Source organism: Cupressus sempervirens, chromosome 4 (assembly GCF_028749045.1).
Source record: "Cupressus sempervirens isolate cs-2001-9-10 chromosome 4, ASM2874904v1, whole genome shotgun sequence".
Classification (NCBI taxonomy): Eukaryota; Viridiplantae; Streptophyta; class Pinopsida; order Cupressales; family Cupressaceae; genus Cupressus; species Cupressus sempervirens.
In genome coordinates this window covers 79,169,067-79,196,684 of record NC_143121.1, presented here as the reverse complement: position 1 = coordinate 79,196,684, position 27,618 = coordinate 79,169,067, and the positions used below count along the sequence as shown (strand labels likewise).

At 31.8% G+C, this 27,618-nt stretch overlaps 1 pseudogene; it reads right to left on the bottom strand.

Annotated features, from left to right (window-relative positions):
• Positions 1–935: 935 nt before the first annotated feature.
• On the bottom strand, positions 936–27,618 carry LOC149560024 (proteasome subunit alpha type-1-like; annotated as a pseudogene).

The following is a 27,618-nucleotide window of genomic DNA, read 5'->3' as shown; positions in this document are numbered from 1 at the left end:
TAGTCTGTAGAATGACATGTCAGATCCGTATAGTGCTAATATGGTAGTCATATGGTAGATGTTGTGTTGACATTGGTGGGTGATGTGGTAGAGGATGTGTTGGTTGTGTCTGATGTTAGTGATGAGGAAGCTATCGTCTCAAATCTATTGTGGTGGCTAACATGGTCGAGGCTCAAACATGGGAGCTGAGCTATCACCGAAAGGGATTTTTCAATTATCGGAGGGGAAGTTGGTAGTTACAAATGGTAGTGGCCGATGTCAAGAAGCCAATGGTCAAAGGTTAGCGGTCGGCACATGTGATGTGAGAATTAGTCCCACATGAACCAAATGTTTGATGTATTTAAAAAGAATAAGCCACAGAGGGTAAAGTGGCTTGAAGGCCATCATAGTTGTTGAATGTCATCATCAGGTGTGATGTATCAATTAATGTGAAGTTTGTCGATTATAAGGAATATGTCAGTGGTATAGTAGAATATTCTCCCTGAGACTAAGTTGTTTAGTGTAGAAACCATGTTACTCAGTCATGATCGAATGCATCGAAGGAAATGAAGCACAAAAATAGGCAAGAAAAACATAACAATCATAACCAATTGCAACATTGATAAACTTCATCATAGATTTATCAAAATTGTTTCTTGCCCTCCACTAATAGCATAACTAAATAAAAATCCCTTTTAGGAAAGTCATTTCTTCTGAATATGCAATTAAAAAGCACAATTATGAGGATTCAGAGACAGATTAACAGCATAATGTAGAGGGAAAAAAATTATTAGATATAATAAGACAATTATAGCAACTACAATAGAAAAGTTGAAAATGATAACAAAATGATGTGTCAAAAGCAAAATCTTATAAGAAACTTTCTTTGGCGGCTTTGGTAACACCTACCTAACATTTTCAAAAGAAGAATATCAACCAAAATGTTCTTCCTATGATTAGGTCTCTATAGGAGTTACACCTTGATAAGTATCATCTTGTATAGCACCTTGTTCACCTTCAATTAGAGTTGCATAAGTTGGAATTTCATCTTTCTTATCCTCTAGTGAATCAATGATGTCTTGAACTATTTTATGATCAAGAATAGTGAATGCCTCTCCAAGTCCCACAATAGCAACATTATTGTTAGCACCATTTATTTTCCCTTCTTGCAAGAATTCCTTGACTAACATTATACCATGTCGAAGAAGTTCATCACTTGAGTAGTCTGGGAATGTCTTGAATCTTCTTTTTGAGTAAGTTTTGCCTGCTTGGAAATGAGCACCAATGGCATATGCTTGATATTCAAAATAACTTCTAGAAGGGTAGTTCTAGTAAAGATGAGGTCTTGTTTCATCTAATCTAGCAACAAGTAAACCCACACCATATGGCTACTTCCAAGATCACTGAGTGCATAACTGCCAAGAAATGTAACATAATCAGATCTTGTTTTTGTTAAATATAGAAAATTGCCAATACAAATTACAATCTAGCAATAGTACACATATCGTATGGGCACATAAAATGAATGGAGTTCTTGATGTTCTAAATAAAAGCCTTCTTAAATTTTTTGAAATATTTGAAACGTGAATGGTTGTCCCCGAAGCCCTGCATCCACTTGTTGGAAATATAAAATAGGCTAGGTTACTGAGAGGGGAGGGGTGAATTAGGAACCAATAAAACTTAATCTTAATTCACCAATAAATCCTTCATATGTATTTTAACCTAATCTACCAATTAATCATTCATATGTATTTTAACCAGCGACTGATCTCTAATCTGTAAGTTTGGTTTGCTGGTTGAGATTCCTTTGGAGTGTAATGATCACCTTGTGATATATAAATCTTTTCTTCTTCTTATATTATTTTTATCCTTCTTACTTCACACTTCTCCTCTTAATGCTTCCCATATATATTTTTCTCTTTCAATTTGATATAACACATTACATATAGACCAATTTAAATTACAATTCATCAAAGTCAGCTACAATTCAAGTTTCACCAAAATACACAAAGTCAACCCAACTGCTAGATCTTGGGTTCTAAAGACAAACTTGGTGAGGTTCTAATACTTGGCATCCATTGTCAACACTTGGCATCGTCATGCTCTCTGTAGAAGTAGAACCTTAGTTCATACAAATCACTTCCAAGTAGTCTGAACTCATTCAACACTGGTGACTCAATGAACATTATGAAACTTAGCATATAAATAGAATCACTTGGTTAACACTGCATAGCTCAGTCAACACTATCACTATGAGCTTGGTATAAACTAAATTACTTGGTTGACACATCCTAGCTCAGACATTACTAGATTTACATCACTAATGATGTGAACTCGATAAACACTAGAGAACTTGGTTTGCACTATGCAACTCAGTAAACACTATGAAGCTTGATTTACACTTATAATCATCAACTCGATAGATACTACTCAGTACAAATTGAATACTATTTCTAGAACTTGGTAGCAACTATAGAACTTAGTAGAACTTGAATTACTTGGTTAACATTGTAAATTGCAAGATAAGCTTGGTTGTTGCTAACCATTTAATTAAGTGTTGGTCATTAATAATTTTTTTTTACTATAATATAAAAAATCTCCCCCTTTGGCATTAGTGAGAAAAACACTTATCAATCAAAAATTGAATTCTCAAAATTTTAAGTTCAAAACAATCTTTAGTCTCCATCCTATGTGTTTAACTTGATAACATACTTTGCTTTGGAGATTTTTCAAAATTGCTTTTGTTAAAAATATCTTTTGATTATGTGTACATGTATATGTATAATATTATGATGCTCCCCATACATATATATACATTTTACTTTACTATATATCTCATGTCTTTATATTACATCTTCTCTTTTCATCTTCTCCCCCTTTATTGCATCTTATCATTTTCTCCCCCTTTTTGAAATTAATGCCAAAGGTTATGCTATATGGTAATGCCAAAATTTGACAAGAAGTTAGAATGTACCATTAAAATTAGTGACATTATCTTGTCCCAATTTTCTTGTAACACTTTTCTTGCATGTAATGCAATATGTACTTCTACTAATAACTCCACTGTGTGATCAACTATGGAGAATTTATTGTCATGGATGAGTGTTTTGGCATGTGCAATGTGTTTCTACAATGCATCCATGTTCAAAAGAATCATGCTTTGCATGTCTACAAGTGTGACCCTAATCCTAGCTTCGTCCCTTAATAATTTTTCCTACATATTAGTCAAAAATTTGATCTTTGAATAATGAGCTAAACTATAGCATGGGTCAAGTGACGATTGGCATGCACTTGCCTTCAAATCTTCATCTACCTTAGATAGTTTATCTTTGATTTACTTAGTGAAGATAGGTGTATCACATAACTTTCTAAAAAATGAAGTAACATTTTTGGTAGAGGTTTCTAATGAGCTGATAATAGTAGACAAGTCTACTTGATATATTGCAATTTTCTATGCAACAAGCTCCAATACTTTGTTTTCAAATTTCTTCTCTGCTCTTTGCAACAACTTTGCCTTCCCATTCAGATCTTTATTCAATTTCTGAACAACTTCTGCTAACTAAACCAAAATAGGTTGAGTACTATCAACCCCAGTACTGAGTGCATCTGCAAGTATGTTCTTTGCATCTTCTAGCACTTGGTTTTTGCTATTTTTCTCCTCCATAGGCCTTTGTTGCTTGCCTTTTTTGCTTAGCTTTCTTCTACAATCATTCACCTACAATGTGCATTTGATCAAGATTCAAAGTAGAGATATCCCAATTTGAAATAACTATATCCTCATCAAGATCAATGTCTTCTTCTTTACCTTTGTCCTTGCTTGAAACTTTGGTACTCAGTTGAGGCTTGCTCTCAACTATCTTTGTACTAACTATTTGTACACTTAGAATTGTAATAATAATAGAAATAGAAGGACTAGCAACAAAAGTAGATATTTCACTGATAGTAGAAATACCTAGTCATTGTGTAGCCAAATCTGATGAAGGAGGAAGCACTAGTTGCTCAGTAGATGAAGTGCTGATCACTCTAGTCAATGTAGTACTTAGTTGAACAAGTGAAAAGATTGGTTGGGTGCTTAGAATTGTAGTGGTTGCTACAACCAACTTGGATGAAGCTTTCTATGAGCTTGATGGCTTTAAATATTTTCTTGAAGAGTGAGGAAATGAGGCGATAATCACTACTTCAATTTTCTCTGGGTTAGTTTCCTCAATACTTTGAATCTCAAGGAGATTCTCCTTAGTAGCTTCTAGTTCTTGCTCTTCTATATCTTCCTCATCATTAATGTCTTTTTCATCTTTTTCATCTTCATCATCATCTTTATCACTAACATGAACAACAAAATCTCTCTTTTGATGAAGATTGTAAATATTCTTCTATGTAGTTGTAGTTTTCTCCACTACATGTTCAATGTCATTAACCAATATCATGCAAGTGTTGAATTTTAGAGTAAGTTTTTCTTCATTCCTCTTCATGGACTCTTTTACTTCTTTATCATTAAGACTCAACATGAGCTACCTCAGAGTCTATTCAAATATATCTTTTGCAATCTTGTTAGCATGCCCCCATCTTTGTTTGATTCTTTCCATCAGTTCATTGGGAATTTTTTGCACAAGTTGATCAAGTAAATATTTCCATTTACCTAACTTGAACATAATCATGTCTTCAACTTGTTTCCTCTCTTCTACATTTCTTGTCTCATATCTAAGAGATTTAAAGTTTTCCATGCCAAATCTTGCATGAATCTCCTTTAATTTTTCCTAAAATGTAGGTGGAGGCCTTTCGAAAATAACATCCTCTACTTCTTCTTCACCTAATTTCAACTTCTTTCTTGATTTGGATGCTCTTCTAGTGAATACTATAGTAGATGATTTATTAGGTCTGATTATGATAACCTTACCTTTCTTCTTGATTGGTTCTTCTTCTTCTAATTTAGTTTCTTCTTCCTCATCTTCTGCATCATCTTCTTCAACATCATCTCTTTTTCCTTCTGTCAATAGGAGAATAGAATTTTCTTGCCTTAGTTTTGCTATCCTCTTCTTTCCTTTGCTAACTACTTGAGGAAGCTTTATTCAAGTTCTATTATGGCTTTGGCTTCATCATAAGTACCAAAATATGTAGCCATGGGATCCACAAGTTCATTCAATAGTGCCTCAATGATGTCCTTGGTGCCATCAATGTTAGCCTCATAGCTTAGAGGCTTAACCCACACAACTCTAGGTTTGACTACTTGAATGAATACCTTATCATAGTCTACCATGAAACTACATCATTGTTGCAATCTTCTATAAGTTTCTTAGGAATTTTGAATCTATTATTCATCTTTTCATTGAATGAATCAAAATAATTGTCTCTACTCTATACTCATTAATATGATATAATATTGGTACATCTTTTCTCCATATGATTGAGCCTTTTGAAGGAAAAAAATTTTGCACAAAGAAGAATAAATAAGTTAAAAGTGAACCAAAATTACATAGGTTATTCTTCAAAGTCCTGATGCTCTCCATGTTTTTGTTGAATCAATTTAGCATAAGCTCAGCAAGGTCAAAGGACATGTTATTCTTCACCACCTTGAGAACTCGATCAACTGCCTCACATGACATGTTTTTGAGACAACTAGAGCTATAGATCTTATGTTCTATCACATGGATTCCAAATTTTAGCTCCATGTCAATTACACACTTGATCTTCATGCCTCTTCCATCCCATTCAGCAAGAGTTTTGCTTTCCAATTCTACCTAACTTAGGGTTTTGGTAATCTTTGCCTTGTTCAACATTGGGAGCCCTATGATTTGATGAATCATTTTCTTTAGTATTGGAATACACTACTCCAACCATAGTTTTCTATTGTGTACATAGCTAAGGATAAACCTTATCCATTTTATCTGGAAGTCTCGGGGCATATGTGGAATGTGGGTTAAACCCTTGGTCTCTAAGTGTTGATGCTCAGGTTTCAACACACCATTCACACAACTTTTCCAAAGCCTCATTCATTTCTAGGGTTCCAATGTCTTGAATTGAAAAAAAAAAATATGAGATAATATCATTAATTAGTAGTACCTTTGGTGGAATTTGTGATTGAGCTCAAGTTGGATCAAGCATTTCCACATTTTTGGACTTAACTTGAAATCTAGTGCCTTCCAATCAACTACTTGAATGAACATCTCAAATCCCTTCTTGTTTTTGTTGTTGGAGGATGCAATGCTTAGTAGGGTTTACGAAAACATGAAAAATATTCAGCAACAAATCACACAGATTTCTTGGAAGTATAGAAATTTCTCTCAACAAATAGATCTTTTAAAATTCATGGTGATAATGAATTAAATTCATTCCCTTTTAACAAATTTCAATTTTCAATCACCATAAATGCTTGGTACGATCACTTACTTAGTGAAAGACTATCTACCACTTGAGTCGATCTTAGTGCTTGATATAGTCAATCATGACTCAGTGTCTACACAATGATTAGTTACTCTCAACCTTGCTCAGTAGGATCTTACAACCCAACCTAGCTCAGTAAGTTCTATAATTTCTTTAGACACTTAATGATCCCTTTGCATCTTGAATGTTGATATGGATCTTTCCTTCTAGTATGGTAACCTTGGGACATAATTAGATCACATCTTATGAGGAGTTCACTAAGAGGCTCAAAGAGAGATTTGATACTAGGGATCCTGAATTATAGTTTAAGGAGTTGGCATAACTCGAGTAGTGGGGATCAGTTGAGATGTATATCAGTGAGTTTTAGAGGTTAGTTGTGTTGGTCATAGATATTTTAGAGAGGAGGTTGTTAGTTTTGTTTATGGATGGACTCTCAAAACCCTTGCAAGGATGGGTCAAGGGGCATGACCCAGCTACATTGCAGGAGGCCACTAAAAGGGCTTGTGACTTAGCACCTTCTTCATTAAGGAGTAGATTTCAGCACATGGATTATTATATAAAAAAGGACAAGGAGAAGGACAAAATAACATTTCATAAGGATGCTCAGCCAAAAAGAGATAAGTTGCATAATGACACCTTGAATGATTTAAGAAAGAAGAAGTTATGTTTTCATTTTAGAGAGCCTTGGGATTTATCTTGTAAGTGTCCTCTCAAGGCTAAGGAAAATCATATGTAGTATTTCTCAATAGAAGAGTCACAGTCAAAGAGGGAGTATCAACACTCTGATTCAGATGAGGATAGCACTACAGAGGAGAGTAGGATTCCTGAGGATGAGAAGTCATTAGCATGATTAATGGGGGCTTAGAAGGTAATCACATGTAAGGTTAGAGGTACTATCCAAGGGTAGAAAGTGATCTCACTCATTAACACTGGGACTACACATAATTTTATAAATGCACAATTGGTAGCCAAGAGAGCTCTACAGACTAAGGAGCACACTAGATTTAGAGTTATGGTAGCTAATGGTGACAAACTATTATGCACTCAAAAGATATCTAATCTTCACATTAGGTTTGGAGATGGCTATGAGTTGGAAGATGAGTTCTATGTGGTAGACAAGGGAGACTATGATGTCATCCTTGGCATGGTATGGATGGCCTCACTAGTAGAGTTCACACTTAACCTAGCAAAATTGGAGATGAAGTTTCAGCATGAGGAAAGAACTGTTGTACTTAGAGGACTTTCAAATGGGATTTGTAGAGTAGTTTCCCTGAAGAGAATGCAGAGACCTTTTCTACATAATAACATAGAGTGGGCAGCAAAATGTTTCACTATGCCAACTTCACAAGAGCCACAGGCGAAGAGTCATCCACCAAATATCTAGGAAATACTTGACAGGAACACTAAGGTATTTGGTGAGATTTTGCATGGGGTTCCTCTTGATAGGGGAATAGAGCATGTTATTGAGCTTGAGGAGGGAGCCAAACTAGTCATGATTACTCCCTATCATCATCCTAACAAACATAAGGATAAGATAGAGAAGGCAATTAAGAAGTTGTTGGAAATTGGGCATATCAAGCCTAGTAAGAGCCCCTTTTCTTCAATAGTAGTGTTGGTAAAGAAGAAGGATGGGAGGATGTGCATGTGCATCAATTACAAGGCATTAAACAAGAAGACCATTAAGAATAGATATCCCATCCCACAAATAGATGAGTTGATTGATGAGTTACATGGTGCATGCTTTTTTACAAAGATTGTTCTATGGTCAGGGTATCATCATATTAGGATGAGGGAGGAGGACATTGAGAAGACAGCTTGTCGGTGTCACTATGGCCTCTTTGAGTTTTTGGTTATGCCATTTGGGCTAACCAATGCCCTTGCTACATTCTAAAGTTGCATGAATTAGGTATTTAGGGAGTAGCTTAGGAGATTTGTCTTGATTTTTTTTTATGACATTTTAGTCTTTAGAAAGACTTGCGAGGAGCATTCACAACATCTTGAGATGGTGCTATCCACTTTGGAGAAAGAGTCACTATATGCCAAGGAATCTATGTGTGAGTTTGGGATGACTAAGCTACTATACCTTGGGCATATCATCAGTGCATATGGAGTTTGGGTAGATCTTAAAAAGATTAGGGCTATTATTGATTGGTCTACTCCTACAAATCTTACACAACTTAAGGGATTCCTTGGTCTCTGCAAATTTTATAGGAGATTTGTTAAAAGATTTTCACAGATCACTACACCCTTGAAAAACCTTACAAGCAAAGGGGCCTTCACATGGATAGAGGTAGCTTAGATAAGCTTTGATCATTTCAAGAAGGTGATATCATCATGTCCAATACTAGCTCTACCAGATTTCACAAAGACATTTGAGCTTCATTCTGATGCATCAGGAGATGGGATTGGGGTGGTCTTGATGCAAGAGAAGCATCCCATTGTTTTTTAGAGTAGGAAGCTTCATGGAGTGGAGAGGAGCTATTCCATCTATGATTGGGAGATGTTGGCTATAATGTATGTATTGGTTAAGTTTTAGTCCTACCTAGTTGGGGAAAAGTTTGTTATCAAAACCGATCACAATAGCATCAAATACCTCATGAGCCAATGTGATTTGAATGAAGACAATAGAAGTGGATTACAAAGTTACAGGCCTATGACTTTGACATTGAGTTTGTCAAAGGTAAGAAGAATGTGGTGGCAGATGCTTTATCTAGGAGACCTCATATTTGTACTCTAGCTAAGATTACAAAAGATTGGAGAAATAAGATCACAAAAGAGTATGCAAGGGACACTTAGGCTTCTAAAGTAATTGTAGGAACCATACATGATGATTGTTATGCGGTGATGGATGGATTGACAAAGTTTTAGGGTAGGATATATTTGATTCCTTCATCATAGTTTAGGGAGGTAATACTAAAGGCATTTCATGATGCACCTATAGCTAGACATCTAGGGATCTTTAAGACCTACAGGAAGATCCATGAGTAGTTCACATGGAAAGGGCTCAAGGAAGATGTTCAGAAGCATGTCAGGGAGTGTGCAATTTGTCAACAGAATAAGGGAGAGCACATATATCTTGAAGGGTTGTTGCAGCCTTTGACCATTCTGGATAGGAAATGGGAAAGTATTTCTATGGACTTCATCACCGAGTTACCACAAGTACAAGGGAAAGATTGCATCTATGTGATAGTTGATCGACTGAAAAAGTTCACTCACTTCTTTGCTATTCCATCCACTTACATAGCAGCACAGGTGGTTGATCTTTTCTTTAGAGAGATATTCAGGTTACATGGGCTACCTAGTTTCATTGTCAGTGATCGAGACAATAAATTCATGAGTACTTTTTGGCAGGAACTATTTAGGTTGTGTGGAACAGATCTTACACCTAGCACTAGTTATCATCAATAGATAGATGGGAAAATAGAAATTGTGAATAAATGGGTGGAAGGATATTTAAGGAACTATGTGACTGCACAATAGAGGGTTTGGCTCAAATGGCTACATATGGGAGAGTACTGTTATAACACCACTTATCATATGTCCATCAAGATGACTCCATTCATGGTACTGTACGATTATGAAGCACCTAGTTTCATGGATTTAGTTTTGGGAGATAATAGAGTGCCCAAAGCAAAACACTTCTTGTAGGATAGTCAAGGTATTTTGAGGGTGCTTAAGGAGAATATACATCAAGCCCAAAATTAGCAAAAATTGTATATGGACCAGCACCAGATAGAGCATAGTTTTGAGGTTGGGGATATGGTTTACCTAAGGCTGCAACCATACAAATAGTCATCACTCAAAAAAAGTGGATTAGAGAAGTTAAAGCCTAGGTTTTATGGCCCCTACAGATTGATTTGCAAAGTGAGCAAGGTTGCTTATGAGATTGACCTTTTAGAGGGTAGTCGGGTACATAATGTGTTTTATGTGTCAAGGCTTAAGAAAGCGATTGGCCAGAGAGTTGTGCCTTGAGTAGAATTACCACCATTAGATGAGGAGGGAAAGTTTGTATTAATTCCTAAGGCTATTCTGGATACTAGCGAAAGGACTCTGCAAAGAAGGTTGATTAAAGAATATTTAGTCAAATGGAGATATCTACCAAAGGAAGATGCTACTTGGGAGAGTGAGCAGGTGCTACAAAAAATAGGACTGAGATTGCTTGAGGACAAGAAATTTCAAGGAGGTTGAGTTGTAATGACCCCATTTTAGCCTTCACATTCTCCAAATTCTAAGTGGAGCATAAGAGGAAATTAAATTAATTTCTTATAAAGTCATTAAATAAATTAAAATTAAAAATTAAAAGGTGACTTTATATTTAATTAATTTAATTAATTATTGTATTACAAGGGAGAAGCTTCTAGAATGTGTATTAATTTGTGGAAAGGTGGAAACCACTAGTAATTTAATTTTCTAGAAGCACAATTAATTATTGTATTACAAGGGAGTATTTTCTAGAGAGTGCATTAATTATTGGAAGGGGGAAGCTTCTAGCACTTGCAATTAATTAATTTTTTTGTTCCTTCTAGAAGGGTGAAGGAAAAGGATAAATATAGGTGAGATTCTCATTGTTGAGCATTAAGTTTTTGTGAATGGCATTTAATAAGAGCTTGGATGTGGGACTCACATATATTTATTAGCAATAGAGGACGTTCATCCTCTATTGTAACATTCTAGAAATCATTCCCTTGGGGTTTTTCCTTTGGAATACATTGCTTTGTACTTGATTTTATCATTTTGAGAACTAATATAATTTCAGCATTGGTTAAATCTTCAGTTTGCATAAAAAATCTATTTCAGCAATTGGTTTGGTTTTAGGGCATTTCTAGGGTGCCCATTACTCCATTCAAGAGTATGTTCTGACTGGGATATGATTGGATAGGTTCGGAATTCCAATGGGCTTCCCTTTTTTTTTCTATGGTTATTTCATGAATCATCCAATCATTTATTCTTCCATTGCCTATTTGCATAGCAACATTGTACTAGTTATTTCACAAATTTAGGATGGTGCTATTCCATCTCTTCTTCATTACTTCTCCAATTCAAAGCTAGCTTTTTTTATTTTGATCATCCACACTAGCATGTTTCTGGGATATTTTTTCTTCTCTTCTTATCAATAATATTTGGCTGGAAATATATATCAAGATTTTTAGGAAAGAATTTAAATATTCTTCTCAAATTCTAGATCATATAGAGAAAAATATTTGTTAATCAACCCTCTTGGTTTGGACCTATTGTGGGATGCACTTGTTTTCCTCATTTGGGGATTCTTTTTCCTCTTGGTTCTTTCTTCTTTGGGCTTTCCTTTGGTTGCCTATGTTATGAGGTGAAGGCTTCCTCTATTTGGTGGTGGGATCCAATTGATTGTGGTAGTCATTTTAGGGCTTCTAATGCATGTGTGATGAAGATGTCCTATGTTTTGTTCTTTCACTTTCTCATTTCCTATTGAAGTTGAGGACCCTATTGAGGTGGGGGGAAATCTTATGGAGGTAGTTGCTTACTAGGGGAAATCGATGGTCAATGGGTTCAATAGGTACTCTCCTTCTATTATTTGCGAGTATATATTTCTTATCATTAGAGATATGGCTAGAGAGAGCATATGTGAAATGCACAAAAAAGGGATGACTCCATAACTAAATTATTTGATGCAAAATGTAGAGAGGTGTATATGTACTATGTTTTCCAAGCCCAAAGGTATAGTCTTGTTTGTTCCTATATTTTTTCTTAGAGCTCTGACAAGTGTGGATGGCTTTAGTTTGTTCTCTTGTTGTTATGATGATTTCCTATTTTAGTTTTTCTTCCCCTTGTGATTGAGTGACTCCTAGTAGTTTTTGAGGGCATACTTCAGTCCTTTTTTGTTGATTTTTGTTTAAGTATGCAACTATTGTGGAGGCTTGTCCCAATTAACATTAAAAGAGTTGACCATGGTTGGCAGGTTAGTTTCTTGTTGATCTTTGCCTTTGATAGAGGGGGATCTAATTGTTACATCTTTCATTACTAGGCGTTGGTAATTCTATTATTGGTGTCTATTTTTTTTATTGTACTTCGGGTCAGCAACCATTAATTGCTACTTCTATTAATAAAAATTGACCTTTATAAGACTATGAGTAATAAGTGGAACTTCTCTTGTTTGGACAAAACTCTGTTGAATTTTTGACAGTTATTGTACAAGTTTCTAGTTCTAGGATATATCTCTTTTGTTCAATCTATAAATACACATGTTGTATTGGAATAGAAAATCTTTCTAACAATATATTTCGGTTAAATTTTGATGGAGCCTGACAGAGGAATCTAAGGGTTTGTGGAGTTGAAATTGTCATTGGTAAAATCCAAGGCTCTAATGTCAAGCTTGCATGTACCCACATTGGTAGTAGCACTAATAACTTTGTAGAATTCATGGCTTTAAAGTATGGTTTAGAATTGGCCTATTCATTAAATATTAAGAAGCTCAAGATTTTAGGTGACTCTATTATAATTTTTCAAGTTGTCACTTCTGGTAATTCATGTAATTGGTTATTATAGTATGTTTCAAGGACTTTATTAATATTTTTCTTCAAATTCTTTTCTGTAATGAAATCCAAAAATAATAATGGTGAATAATAGTACAATGGATAAAATGGCTTACTTTTCCCTTGATAAAGAACAATCATACTTAAAATTTGATAGTGACCCTACATTTTTAGCATGATTTTAGACATTGCATGATTGTTAATTCTAACCCCTGACTTTGGCTCTTTATTTTAGTTTTTTCTCATTATCATGTTTGACCTTAAGGAATTTTTTGTTTAAATTATTTTTTATTGATCTAGACACAATTGATTTCATTCTAGTTCATGTTGGTTTTATTAGGAGAAGATGAAATATTTTTTGTGGCACTTGGTTTTTACTTTGTACACTTTCTAATGTGGACTTGGAAACCTAATCATGTAAAATTTTTTATTCAATAGTAAGCATTATATTGTTTATTTTATGTTCTTCGCTTTCTTTGTTACTTATGAGATGGCATCTTTCATTTTGATGAGATTTGACCTTTATATGCAAAAGCATGTTTGATTATTGATTTTGTATGTCATTTGTTGGGAATGTGATCATATACTTGTTTATATGTTCTTTATTTTGTCATTAGAAATTTTGGTGTAATGATAATGACTTTTTGAGATTTATATATCAATTCTTTCTTATCTAAGTAGGGTCAGCTAATTTTTATATATTGGATGGATTTTATTCTTATTTATTATATCACTTATTATTTGTGAGTGATCTAGTGAACAAAATGTAGGTTAATAGAGTTATTTTTCTGTTACTTCCGTAGAAACTTAGGATTATCTCTTTTATTGTCTTTGAAGTCTTTAATCTACACCCATGTCCTCTTCGAATGAATTAATTCGATGAATATCCCTTTGGATGAGGTAGATTGTTCAAATATCTCTTTGGAGAAATAACTCTATCCTTTTATAGAGAATCTTTTAAATTTTGGTGTCTAGTATAGTTGTTACTATTGTAATTCATCCTTTGGATGTAATCTTGATTGTCTCCTCATTTTGTAACTTTAAAACTTTTTTATTGAGATTTCTTATGAATAAGACAACATGTTTTTGATTTCAAAAAAAAAAAAAAAAAAACTTTATATTTATGATGACTTATCAAATTTTGAGATATGCAACTTGTCTCAACTTAAGTCTTTAATATATAAATAAAAAATTCAATATTTTTTCTATTAGAATTTTTTATCAATATATTGTTACTTTTATTTTAAAACTAATTTGTACAAATCAAAACATCATTTTTGTCAAGATGGAGAATTTGCAAGTCCTTCAAAGTAAATTAATCGTTTATAACATTTCCCATAACTTTAAATTACCATATCTATAGCTTCTCTCATTTTGAAATTTATTTATGAAATCAAGAAATCATTTTTATGAACATAAGAATAAATAATATATTTTTCAATAAATTTTTTAAAATAATTTATTATCCATTTTATAACTTCTTTCACTTAAATTTTTTAATATAAAAAGTCTACAAATCATTCTTATTAATTTCTAATCAAACATGTCATCTTTATTTTGAAGTCTCTCAATATATTCTATAAAGAAAAAAAAAAATTGATGTATTCATTAATAGAAAGTAAATTGATGGTAGATTTACTTTCTTACAATTTTCTAATGTAAAAAGACAAATTTCACAAGAATAATTAAATGCTAATTATAATTGTAGAGAATTAATATTAGATTAAATAGATTGAAAGAAAAAATAGATGAACTATTAAAAGATTATATGTTATAATAATCTTAACCATAAATATTTCACTAAAATCAAAGGGGGAAAATCTTAAATGAAAAGATCACATATATATAATAATCAAAATTAGGTTCTAAAAAGTTATCATTGTATTTGTAAAAAATAATTGTATTATTATTACATATATCTATATAATAATAATAATAGTTTGTGAATATATTTTCTATCAATGTGATATAATTTGTTAATCTATCTTTAAAATAGTGTGGGAAAAAATGAATTATGAGAGAAAAAAGATTCACACAAAATCAAAATTTTAAAATTATTTCAATTTAAAAAATAGTTGTTGGTGATAGTGAACCCTATTTAAATAGTTTTAAAAAAATATAATAGTAATTTGAGTTTACTAAAAATCATTTAAAAAACTAATTTTCATTTTAAATGTATTAAAAAAATTATGATATTGGGTGAACGAATTAGAGGAAATGAAAAGAGGGTCTAGAAACAGAAACAACTCAAATGCAAATAGATTGTTATATATTTACCATGTGCTCTTCATTTTAAAAATGTACACTCTCTCTAATAATTAACTGTTGAGGAGACAAAAAAATTGATTATGTTAATGTTTTAGGATTTTCTTTCTTAATGAATTTAATCTTATATTAATATTAAATCAAAAAGAATTATAGAGAACTTAGATATATATTAAACCAAAAATCAGTTAGTCCTACTTCCATCTAAAATCGTAAACTTAAAAAGAAAATACTAAAACATTAACATAATCAAATAGTTTGTCTCCTCAATAGTTAATTACAGTGTAAATTTTAAAGTATTGCCCTTATAGTCAATTCTCACTAATCTTCTAAGATTTTGTAGTTATGGGAGAAACTAATTTCACAAGTAAACAACTGGCATGTTGATCCAATGTTTCAGGAAGGCTAGATAAGTCAATTAAGAGAACTTTTTAATACAAATAAATCAATTAAAAACTATTTGTAAATGAAAAGAATTAAGCAGGTACAAGGGAAGATGCATTCAATACAGATGATGCCATACAAAAAATGTCGGACTAAGTCATCACTTATCTTTTCTATATTAAATTTAGTTATTTAAAACATTAAAAATAATTTGAACATACTCATAAAAGGGCGCATCAATGAAATCAAATGCCCTGTATTTTAAAACTATTCTAGTCAATTATTATCCAAACAATTGCCATCTTGATCCACTATCTACGGTAGACTCAAAAAATAAAATAATCTAATATAGTGGAAATAGATTTTTTTTAAATTAATTTTTAAAATGATAAAAGTAATCAGAAGGTATGGACGAGGACATAGTCCATATAGATGACTTCGTATTAAATCATTTGGTGCATCAAAGAAACCAACGCGTTGTCTTTTAAAATTGTTTCTGTCAATTATATATATATATATATATATATATATATATATATATATATATATATATATTTATATTTTAAAACTATTCTAGTCACGGCTCAATACATTAAATAAGAAATGTTTTTTTTTTAAAACTATAAAAGCAATCAGAAGACGTTGGCTATTTGGCCAAATATTTATGCCGGCCTCATAGCAGTACTGAACATTTGGCACTTCTGGACACAAAATATGGTTAAAGAATTATTTTCTTTCAATTTTTTTTTACTTTACTTTCTTTATATACTTAGTTTTCTTATAGTTGGCCAATACTTTATTTAAATGCAAATATGAGAATAGTAAATTCTTACATACTTAAAAAAAATATTTAGTCTAAATTTAAGGAACTAGATTTTCATATCAAATGTATTATATGTGTGTGTGTGTGTGTGTGTGTGTGTGTGTGTGTGTGTATGTGTATATATATATGTATATATATGTATATATGTATATATATGTATATATATATGTATGTATGTATATATGTATGTATATATGTATATATGTACATATATACATATATACATATATATATACATATATACATATATATATATACATACATACATATATATATATACATATATATACATATATACCTATATACATTTATATATATATACATACATATATATATATATACATATATATATATATATATATATATACATATATATATATATATATATATATATATATATATATATATATGTATGTATATATATGTATATATGTATATATATATACATATATATATACATAGATATATATATATATATACATAGATACACACACACACACACACACACACACACACATATATATATAACATAAAGTAATAAATATTTTAGTAATATTAATTAAAAATTAATAGCATCATATTATTATCTAATTAATTATCTTTAATAATAAACATACAAATTATTAATTATAATATTTAGTTTTAGTAAATTAACAATTCAAGTATTCTAATAAATTTAATTTAGGATTTAATAATCTAAACCTAAACAAATAAATGCATTTAATTTTGTAAGCTTTATAAATTGTACATATTAACATTTTTTATAAAGAGAAATATATAGAAAATATTATGTAAGTTTCTTTATTTTTAAAAATACACAAAGAATTTAACTTGTGAATGTATGTAATTAAAGTTTTGTAAATAAATAATTTTATTAAAAAACTTATTTAAATATTTTTTAATTTATCCACTATACAAATATTACTATTATCTATTATTTGAGCTTCGAAACATGTAATATTTAGTGTTATAGTTTTTAATTTAAATAACTTGTGAATGTATGTAATTAAAGTTTTGTAAATAAATTTTTTATTAAAAAACTTATTTAAATATTTTTTATTTATCTACTATACAAATATTACTATTATCTACTATTTTAGCTTTGAAACATGCAATATTTAGTATTATACTTTTTAATTTAAATTTAGAATTACTAAAATCAATTAAAGCTATAATAATGTGTATGGTTTTATATTTTTAATACTTTTTAATTTAATATTGAAGATTAAATTTTATTCATTAAATAACTTTCTATAACATTTATTTATTTAAGTATATTTTTATTGTAAGATTATTATAAGAAAATTTCAATGATAAGTTTGAAATCTTTTAAATAGATTATAATTTTATTTTAAAAGGAAAAATAATATCAAATAAATAAATTGAGTTGGTCAACTCTTTCTTCCGTATATTTTATTAAACATAGATTTATCGATTTATTAATTTATAGATTTATAGATTTATTGAACTCGTTCTTGGTGAATTGTGTCCATTATTGGAGATAGCTTCCTATAGATGCATTCTTTCCTTGCATACTTGGTGTTTCAAATTCTATTAAATCAAGAGCCAACAAAATGGTGACTCTACTAGGGACTATATTGAATTTGAATGGTAGACAAACCTTGAGAATTTGAAAGAAGGAGATTGAATACAACAAAAGACATGCATGGAAAAAGTTGTAGCAGTAAGTTCTCTGATGTGTTTTCCAACTTTCTAACTCAAATATCATGCACCCCAATATCTTTGTTCATTAATAGTAGTAGTTTGACTGAATTGAAGAAATTGTAGTATCAAAGTCACTTGGCATTTTACCAAGTTGTTGTCAGATCACAGAGTTATATTGTTGCTTCAACCTATCAAGTATTTGGTATTCCATCTTGTTGATTAGTATTTTCACATACTTATTATAAATGTTGGATTGGCCTGTATTTTTGTGCAAGCTAATATATTCTTTCTCACTAAGTGAGTGGTGATTTGAAGTCAAATCTCTGAACCAGTGCAATTTGAGATTCATGGTATGATTGAAAGACACAATAGTTTTCTAAGAAATGTGGTAGGAGGTGTTCAAGGTCTAGAAGATGATCAGGTTTATCAATGGTTTAAATCAGCACTTATGGAGTTGCATGTGTCTTTAAGACCCAAAGAATCTTCATGGCTTGTTGCTTTCTTAGATGTCTTTATGCCTAATTTAGTTAACTAGCCATCACATTTGAGGGTACAAAAGATCTTTCATGTTGATAGTCTTTTCAAGAAATTTGAGAATGATTTAAATAGCCAATGTGAATGTGTTGAAAATAATGGTGATTCTAGTGAATCCATAGATAACGACAATGTTTCTTGTGAATATGAAGAGATGGATTCTAGATCTACTGAATTAGATGATTTTAGTCAGCAGGATGAAGATGATTACGTGATTGAAAATGAATCATGTGACAATATACATGAGATGTGGAAAATTTTAACAATAGTACGGATAATTCTTCTTTTGGTAAAGATGAGAATGACACACCTAGTAAAGAAGTATTGTGCAAAGAAGAGCTAATATGTTGTAATATGGATTCTAGTTTTTTAGATTGTCATATTAATGGTACTACTGCTATAAGTTTTTTAGATCAGCCAGTTTATGATCAGAACCTAGGAGAAGAGACTTGTGATGAAGTCTTGTTAAGTGTTGATGAAATTTTAGAACTACTAGCTCATGATCTTGAAAGATATGCAAACGTTTCTCTGGATGCTCATGTTGTCCCTTGTGGTATTTCTTCTCGATGTGAGGTCATTTCCCCAAGGTTTGATGTTGAATTTGATATAAAATTAAAATATATGCTATCAAGTTTTGGAGGTGTATGTGATAATAGATCAAGTATCAATACACATGACGAATTTTCTAATAAGGAGAGTACCAATAAGGAGAAGTTTCAATTTGTTTCAAATTCTTATCATGCTGATTATACTAAAATTGGTTTCAAATATAACAAAGAAGTAAAGGCTAGATGTGATAAATCTGATTCTAAGTTTTCACTATATGTTGATGATAAGTTCAAAGTTCATTCTAATGAATTTTTTGATGAAGATTACAATTAGCGTGATTTATGTCAGCACTGTCATGATAGTTTTTCAGACTTGGTAACTAATTAGTTATTTGAGTGTGAAGAGGTTTCAGCAAAAAGTAAATCTGATTTAATGAATGACATGACTGCATGAAGGCACCAATCAGATTTCACATATTCTTCACACCTGATTACACAAGCTGAGTTGCAAAGTTTTGACACATGCAACTTTTTTAACGAGGTAGATTATGAATCATTTGTTTTTCTAGTGGAGAGCATGCATCAGTCATATGTGGATGATGATTTTCAAAATGATTCTATTTTACATAAGCATGGTGATGTTTTGTCTCATAGTGAGCATGATGTCAAGGTTAATGTTGATGTGTGTATGCATTATGATAATGAAGATGTGAATTCAAATTTTCCAAGTGTTATGTTTCAAGATGCTAATCTAATTGGTGAAATTGATAGAAGATATGTTTTCAACTTAGATGAAAATTAGATTTATGATAGAGGTAAGACATTTTGTTGAAGTTCAGTGACCCAGGGTCATCATTTTTACATAGTAGGAGTAGTTGTTTCTTTCTTTCAATAAAGTTGTTCGAGAGGAAGTTTTTGATGTTAAGTGTGTGGTTTGCTTCTTCCAGAGATTTGAATCCTTTCAATGCCTGCAAGGGACATGCATCCCAAGACAAAGCCAATGTTAGTCTAATTATTTATAGAATAAAATTCTCCCAATCTATGTATAAAAAAATTAGAATTGAGTCAAAATTGTAGCCCTGATTTTGAGAATTTTGAGAAAATCAAGCCCTTTAAATGTTTTTTGATGCATATGTATATGGCTATCCATTTAAGGCCCATGAGGTGTTTAATATTTCTAACACCTTTCATTTAGTGTGTCTATTTTCCATGATGATAAATTGCCATTCTAAGCCATTCCGTAAGATCTTATTTTGAGCAATTGTCAAATTTGCATTTTTGCCAAAGTGTCAAACAACGACATGAGGCTATGTTTTCCTTTGAATATCTTTAACCCAGAAATGTTATATGACCCACCACTTTGGGGATATTTAGTATGCACATCAAAGAACCTATGTTTCATATTTCAAATCATTTTGAATCCATTTGACTAGGTTTTGAATCCCTCAAGTTGGTAGTTTACTGTTTTCATGCATTTACAAATTGTGCAAAATTCTAGAAGGCCATTTTTGACCTGTTATAACTTTGACTCATTTGACCAAATGAGAAAATTTCTTTTGCGTTACATTTTAGAGGTCAGATACTTTCAATGTTTCAATTTTGAGCTTATGATGAATATGTTTGTTTAGTTCTCAAATGTGATTCCAAATGCAATTTGTAAAGTTTTACTGGTGTCAAGAAAGGCACATTTGTTAGAACCCATATTTGTGATGTTATATCTCAAAATCTATGATAGATGATATTGAATGGATTGCATCACTGTGTTCTCCTTTGAAAGTACTTCAAGTATGCCAATTTTTAAGTCTTAATGAATCCGTCTACACACTTTCCTAGGTCAATTCCATTTGCAAAAAATGCTTTTCTACCATTGTTTCTAGTTTACAAATTTTGAGTAGCCCACTTTGATCATGTACCTTTTGCGTCTTGTTATTCATCATGAGACCAAATCATAGATTTATACTCTTCTTGTGACAATGATCCAACGCCCTAGTTTTTGTTTCCATAAGTGTTCATTTACCCAGTTTTCAAAGTCAAATCCAAACACATTTTATGGCTTTCTGACATGTTTTCTTTCAAGTAACTCTGAGATGAAAACTTCGATAGCCAATATCTTTTGACTGATAATTCATCATGAGATGAGATATGACAAGGTAGGAGTGTGCAGATCAAAGAATCAAAATGTTCAATTCCAAAGCCTGATCAAGTGTTTTGGTCAGTTTTTAAGGCCAGTCAAAGGACCTTCTAGCACTAAAATGATAGTTGGAAGTAAAGGGTAAAAATTAGTTTTTAAGGATAATTCAATGCTTGGTTTTGATTCTAGTTAGCTTGAAGATCTTAGTAGATCAATTTGAGGATTCAATTGTTCAGAAACGAAAAAAAATGTAGCCAGACCCAGTTTTGGGCCCGGTTGATCCCATCAAGTTAACATTGACTATAAAGGCTATGAATGATCAATGGATGTTTATTATATAGTGAGAATGTCATGGGTTTCTTGATCAAATTTTAATATTCAGCTTCATATTTGAAGAATTTTTAGGGTTTTACTTAAAGATCTCCTTGTTGTGGCTATTTGCTAATCCAATGCACTTTATAGATCTTATTGAATATGATGTCTTGAAGTTTTTAATCTTCCCTAAATAATATAATGCTTTCATTTAAAAGGGAGCTGAGGTATATACTTGAGGTTGATATAATGTTGTCAAAAGAAGGAGTAATCTACATGGCAGCTAACACAAATGAAGGGGAGACCCACAGCTTTGAGTGCAGAGCATGCTCTAACATTGAACTGCAGGAGACAATCCACCAAGGTAAGGAATATGGGAAAGGAAGTTGGTGATCTTATGTCAAACATTGAAGCCCAGAAGACTATTTCGAAGCTAAACATTGTATCATTCAACAAATGGAGAATCTTGAATATTGAGGACAAAATCAATAAACTCTTACAAAACTGCAATAAATTCAAGGAAATGCTCAAGGAGAAACTTTTTAACATTCAAAATCTTCGTGATAAGATTCAATGCAAGTGGATGCATGGAGAATCTACATGCAAAGCATTATTAAAAAAGCTACTGATGAACAATATCATGATTTATGAAATTACCAAAAATTAAATCCTGAGCTTGATATTAAGTGACAATCAATTTCTAAGTCAGAACAAAATTTAAAAAAGAAAATTCTAGAGTTTGTAGGGCATCTTTAGAATCTTGAGATTACTAAATTCAATGTGAGTGATTTCCCAAGAAGGTCACATCAGAGGAAATTTCAAAACATAAGGGTGGACAACAATGGTGGAGAGTTAAATTCAGGAGAGTGACCAATCAAAGAGTACTCCATGTAGGGAGCCAACTTGGGGAGTAAAGGTGAGGGGAAGCTCCACTTGGTATAGTGGAAGCTGCCAGCCAAAGGAAAAGATGGGAAGATAGGCCGCTACATGTAGAGAAAGCCATAGTTTGAAAATAAAGGAAGAGCTACCTTAAATCTACTGATCACATAAGGAGTTAAGGAGGCTTGAACAAATTTGCAAGGCACATTGCATGATGAGGAAGCCCATAATGAGCATGAAGATAAATACATATAAAACTCGCAAGCGGTCAAAGGCATGCAGTTTTATGAGGGGGAAAATGTCAAAAATCTAATATCCCACATTGGGGAGGTAACAGGTTTATCATATGTTTAAATACAAAGCCTTGAGAAAGCTATGTATCTAAAAGAAATGTGGCTTTAGAAGCCTCGAGCTCATGTTCTGGGGCCTAACCCAAATGATGAAGCCAACTGGAGATGCCCTACGAATATTTCCAACTAGCACGCAAGTAGAAGCTCATCGGAAGGAAAAGTTAGAAAGGCACTAGAAAAGTTTAAAATCCAGGAAGGTGCCATGTAGCCATAGGAAAATAGTGACACTTTCTGGCATGTGACATGGCAACCTACCAAAAAGTTCAAATTCTAGCTAGTGACCTCCCAAAAAGTTGAAGTTTCGGCCAACAACTTCCCAATAAGGTGAAATTTTGGCGAGCATTTGAAAACAAACCAAAATTTGACAACTGGAAGCTTAACAATCTATGTAACGATGAGATGATGACATTGGTGATTATTGGACCAAACACACAAATTTTAAGGAAGGTTGTGACGTGTTAGATTAAGATTGAAACTCACAGTATGGTGACACGTGGCATATCTAACAGGTGTCACCATGTCACCAAGACAAAGATGCATGCTAGTTAACATAGTGACATGGTAACTCAGTCAATGTTTGACACATAGTGTTGATGTAGTGGTGAGGTGGACGAGTCTGATAGTGACAAGTGGTGGAGGCTTCAAATGTGGCATGATTCCTGAGGTGCTAAGGTGGTAGTAGGTGACACATGTTTCTATGTCACTATGTCATTGATGACATGGTGGAATGCTAACTAGGATAGCGACATAGCGATTGATGATGTGGCACGATAATGTGGCATGATAACATGGCATGCTAATGTGGCAAAATAGAGGACCAATGAAGTAATGTCATATGGCACCCACTTGGAAGGGTTAGATGACTGTGCATGAAATGAGAAAATCAAGACTCGACATGTGTCACCAGGGTGGTCAACAAGGATTGATTGAATGGATTTCTGGAAGAAAATTCAAATTTCATTAAAAAAAAAAATTTAACATTCCTTCTTAGATGCACGTATAGGTTCATTTTAAATAAAGTTTGATCTAATGATATAGTTTAAACTTTATAAAGGGTCAATTTTTTGTGAAATGCTATGCAAAACCATGAATATGAGCTTGAACTTGAAAGGGGCATAATTGGGGAAGTTTTTCATCACAATAGGCACTTCAATATATTGTTGGAACTGGGAGGAAATGAACCTTCTAAATATGAAGTCAATTTTTGCATAGGTTCTCACTGGTTCATGCTATAAGAAAATTTATGTTTTCCAAGGCATTCTCAATAGTATGGGCAGAATTCATCATTGATCATCAAAATTGGTTAGAAAGCAGATATGAAAACTTATTGAAGCTTGAATGTGGAAAAAATAAATTTGAAAAGATTATATTTCATTCTAGAGGCCATTTAACTTATTTATGCTTTTGCCTTGATTTCAAATCTGGCATCAAAAGTGGTTATTGTTCCCTCAAGTATTTGAGATACTTTATAGTTTGGGAGGCAAAAAGGGATCAAGGATTTAATTTACCAGTTGTAAAGAGAGATTAGAGAGATTTATTTCTCTGTTAGGAGATGGAATTTCAAGTGGACAGATGTCAGACATAGAGCAGATCTGAAAATTCACTCCTCTATATCATTCTCTTTTTTTTCTCATATTATGGGTTCCAATTTTTGGAGAAAAACTACTAACTGTTGTGATACCATTTGTGAATTTCAGTTTTGGGGAGAAAATCACTCACTACTGAGATACCATTTTTTAGCAATTCCTCTTGTACTGAGCAGAACTAAGTTTTATACAGATAGTTCTAACCTATTAGGTAGTTTTGGCATTTCAATTTTGTGCATCTCTTGTATTTATTTCAAAGAATTAAATAAAATTCAGCAGCAAGTTAGTCTTCATTCTGATAACTTGTCTCCCATTCATGTTGTTTGTGATCTTTGTGTATTGTAAACAAAGAGTATGAAACTCAATTGCAATCTTTTGGTTGTATATGTTGATTTATTTTTCTTATGACTCAAAGAGTTATGTAAATTCTTGATTCATCATCATAGGATTGTAGATCTCATGAAGGGATAGATCGAGTATGAGATTCAAAAAGATGTAGATGTCTAATTCACAAAGTGGATAGATAGATCAAGAAGTCTTGATGTATAGCATATGTCAATGACTTTCAAGGATGTGTGTTAGGGATTTATGTGACTACCCAATAGATGAGGCACTGATCATTTTGAAGGATCATAGGGTTATGTTGTTCATGTCATGTTTTGCTGAGATCAACATCATTAATCAATTGTATTTCCCTTTTATGTTGATAAATTATTTAAAGTCTAACCCTCACTTAGCTTACTAGTTTCATGAGTCATGCTATTAGCTATTTCATGCTTGTGATTTCTTGGTTAAGTATAGAAGATTTAGGGGTTTCATATATTATTCTAGATCCTGATTATGTTTATTGCAATGGTCACATAATCAAATCTTAAGAGGTTCACCCACCTAGGTTTTGTAGAGCCTGAAGTGAAGAAGTGTAGCCTTATAGTTGGCCTAGATTCTTGGTGAATTGTGTCCATTATTGGAGATAGCTGCCCATAGATGCATTCTTGCGTTGCATACTTGGTGATTCAAATTATGTTAAATCAGGAGCCAACAGGATGAATGTCCATTTCAATGAGGCAGATTGTTCAAATATCTCTTTGGAGAACTAATTCTATCCTTTTATAGAGAATCTTGTAAATTTTGGTTTCTACAGTATGTACAGTTGTTACTATTGTAATTCATTCTTTGGATGTAATCTTGGTTGTCTCCTCATTTTGTAACTATTAAGACTTTTTTTATTTAGATTTCCTATGAATAAGACAACATATTTTTTATTTCAAAAAAAAAAAACTCTATATTTATGATGACTTATCAAATTTTCAGATATGTAACTTCTCTCAACTTAAGTCTTTCAAATATATAAGTAAAAAATTTGAATATTTTTTCTATTAGATTTTTTTTATCAATATACTATTACTTCTATTTTAAAACTTATTGTACAAATCAAAACATCATTTTTGTCAAGATAGGAAATTTGCAAGTCCTTCAAAGTAAATTAATTGTTTATAAAATTTCTTATAACATTTTATCAAATCTATAGCTTCTTTCATTTTGAAATTTATTTATGAAATAAAGAAATCATTTTTATAAACATAATAGATTTTTCAATAATTTTTAAAAATAATTTATTATCCATTCTATAACTTATTTCACTCAATTTTTTTAATATGAAAATCTACAAATCATTCTTATCAATTTCTAATCAAACATGTCATCTTTATTTTGAAGTCTCTCAATATATTCTACAAGTTTAATTGTTTTTTATGTATTCATTAATAGATATTAAATTGATGGTAGATTTATTAAAGATATTCTTAAAAATAATAGTAACTTTCTTACAATTTTCTAATGTAAAAAGACAAATTTCACAAGAATAATTAAATGTAAATTATATTTGTAGAGAATTAATATTAGATTAAATAGATTGAAAAAATTCCATGCATAGATTAAAATAGATGAACTATTAAAAAGATTATATATTATAATAATCTTAACCATAAATATGTCACCAAAATCATAGGGGGAAAATGTTAAATTAAAAGATCAAATATATATGATTATCAAAATTAGGTTTTAAAAGGTTATCATTCCATTTGTAAAAAATAATTGTATTATTATTATATATTGTTGGTCATTTTGCCCCCCATTCAGTCCATCATTGATAATCGATCTGAAAGATCTTCAATGAGTTGGATTCTTTGATGTGGGTTAACACAATTTTTGGTCGGGTTAACATCTCGTGTTAACTCGATCTCTTCATATGCCAAGCTAGTTCAATTCCTTCATGTACCAAGCTAGTTCAATGCCTTCATTGATCAAGTCAGCGCATTTTTTCTTCATGTGCCAAGGTGTGAGTTTATGCATGTTTTCTACCAGGCACATTAACCATTTTCGCTATTTCAAGAAGTGACTTTTATGCTCTTTTTGAAATTGTAAAATTGCTACTATCTCTTCAACTAAATATTCAAGAAATGTGCCATCCTACTGTTGCATACCACATTGTAGATCCTTCTTATGTTTGGTTGCTTTTAATCAGATGGGGGTCATATTTTTGCATTTCTTCCCTTTGCTCTTGCAAAGATACGATGGTTGTTAGATCTTTGGAGAATCTTTGGATATTTTATGAGTGCATCTCAACCATCAGTGTGGTTAGGTGAAGATCTTGATCTTTGGTTGGGTTTTATTCATTAATGAAGGATATTTTTGCAGCATATGAGCCATTCATTTCAAGGGAAGATCTACATCAACAATTCACATCTTTTCTAGGCAAATCAAATTTATTTCATGTAGGTCAACTCTTTATTTTCACGGCTAGTTAACTTGCGTGTTATCCCATCCTGCATTTTCTTTGACATAAGTACACATTTTTTTATTACGACCGTGACACATTACAAGGATTATTTCCCCAATGCTAACCAATATTTTGTGCCTCGTTCTATAGCGTTAATGCATCTCCATGCCTCTTAATTATTGTGATGATTAAATCACGTGGGATTTGATTTTCTTATAGCTGGATGTATTAATTTTGGTCACTTTTGCATTTGGAGTTGTTCCATGATCAAATTTTTTTTTGATTTGCAAGATTGTCCTCCGCAATCTTAAATGGTAGTGGTTGGATTTAGGTTTAGGGCAGAAAATATCTTAGTAATGCTTGAGCTATAAAGAAAAATTTTGTAAATTTTGTTAAAGGTCAAACCCTCTCTATTTCTCTAACATTGCTCTGGCTTGTCACTGTAACTCCCCTTTTACCTTTGAACTGTATGACTTTCTACCTTATCTCCTTCAGCCAT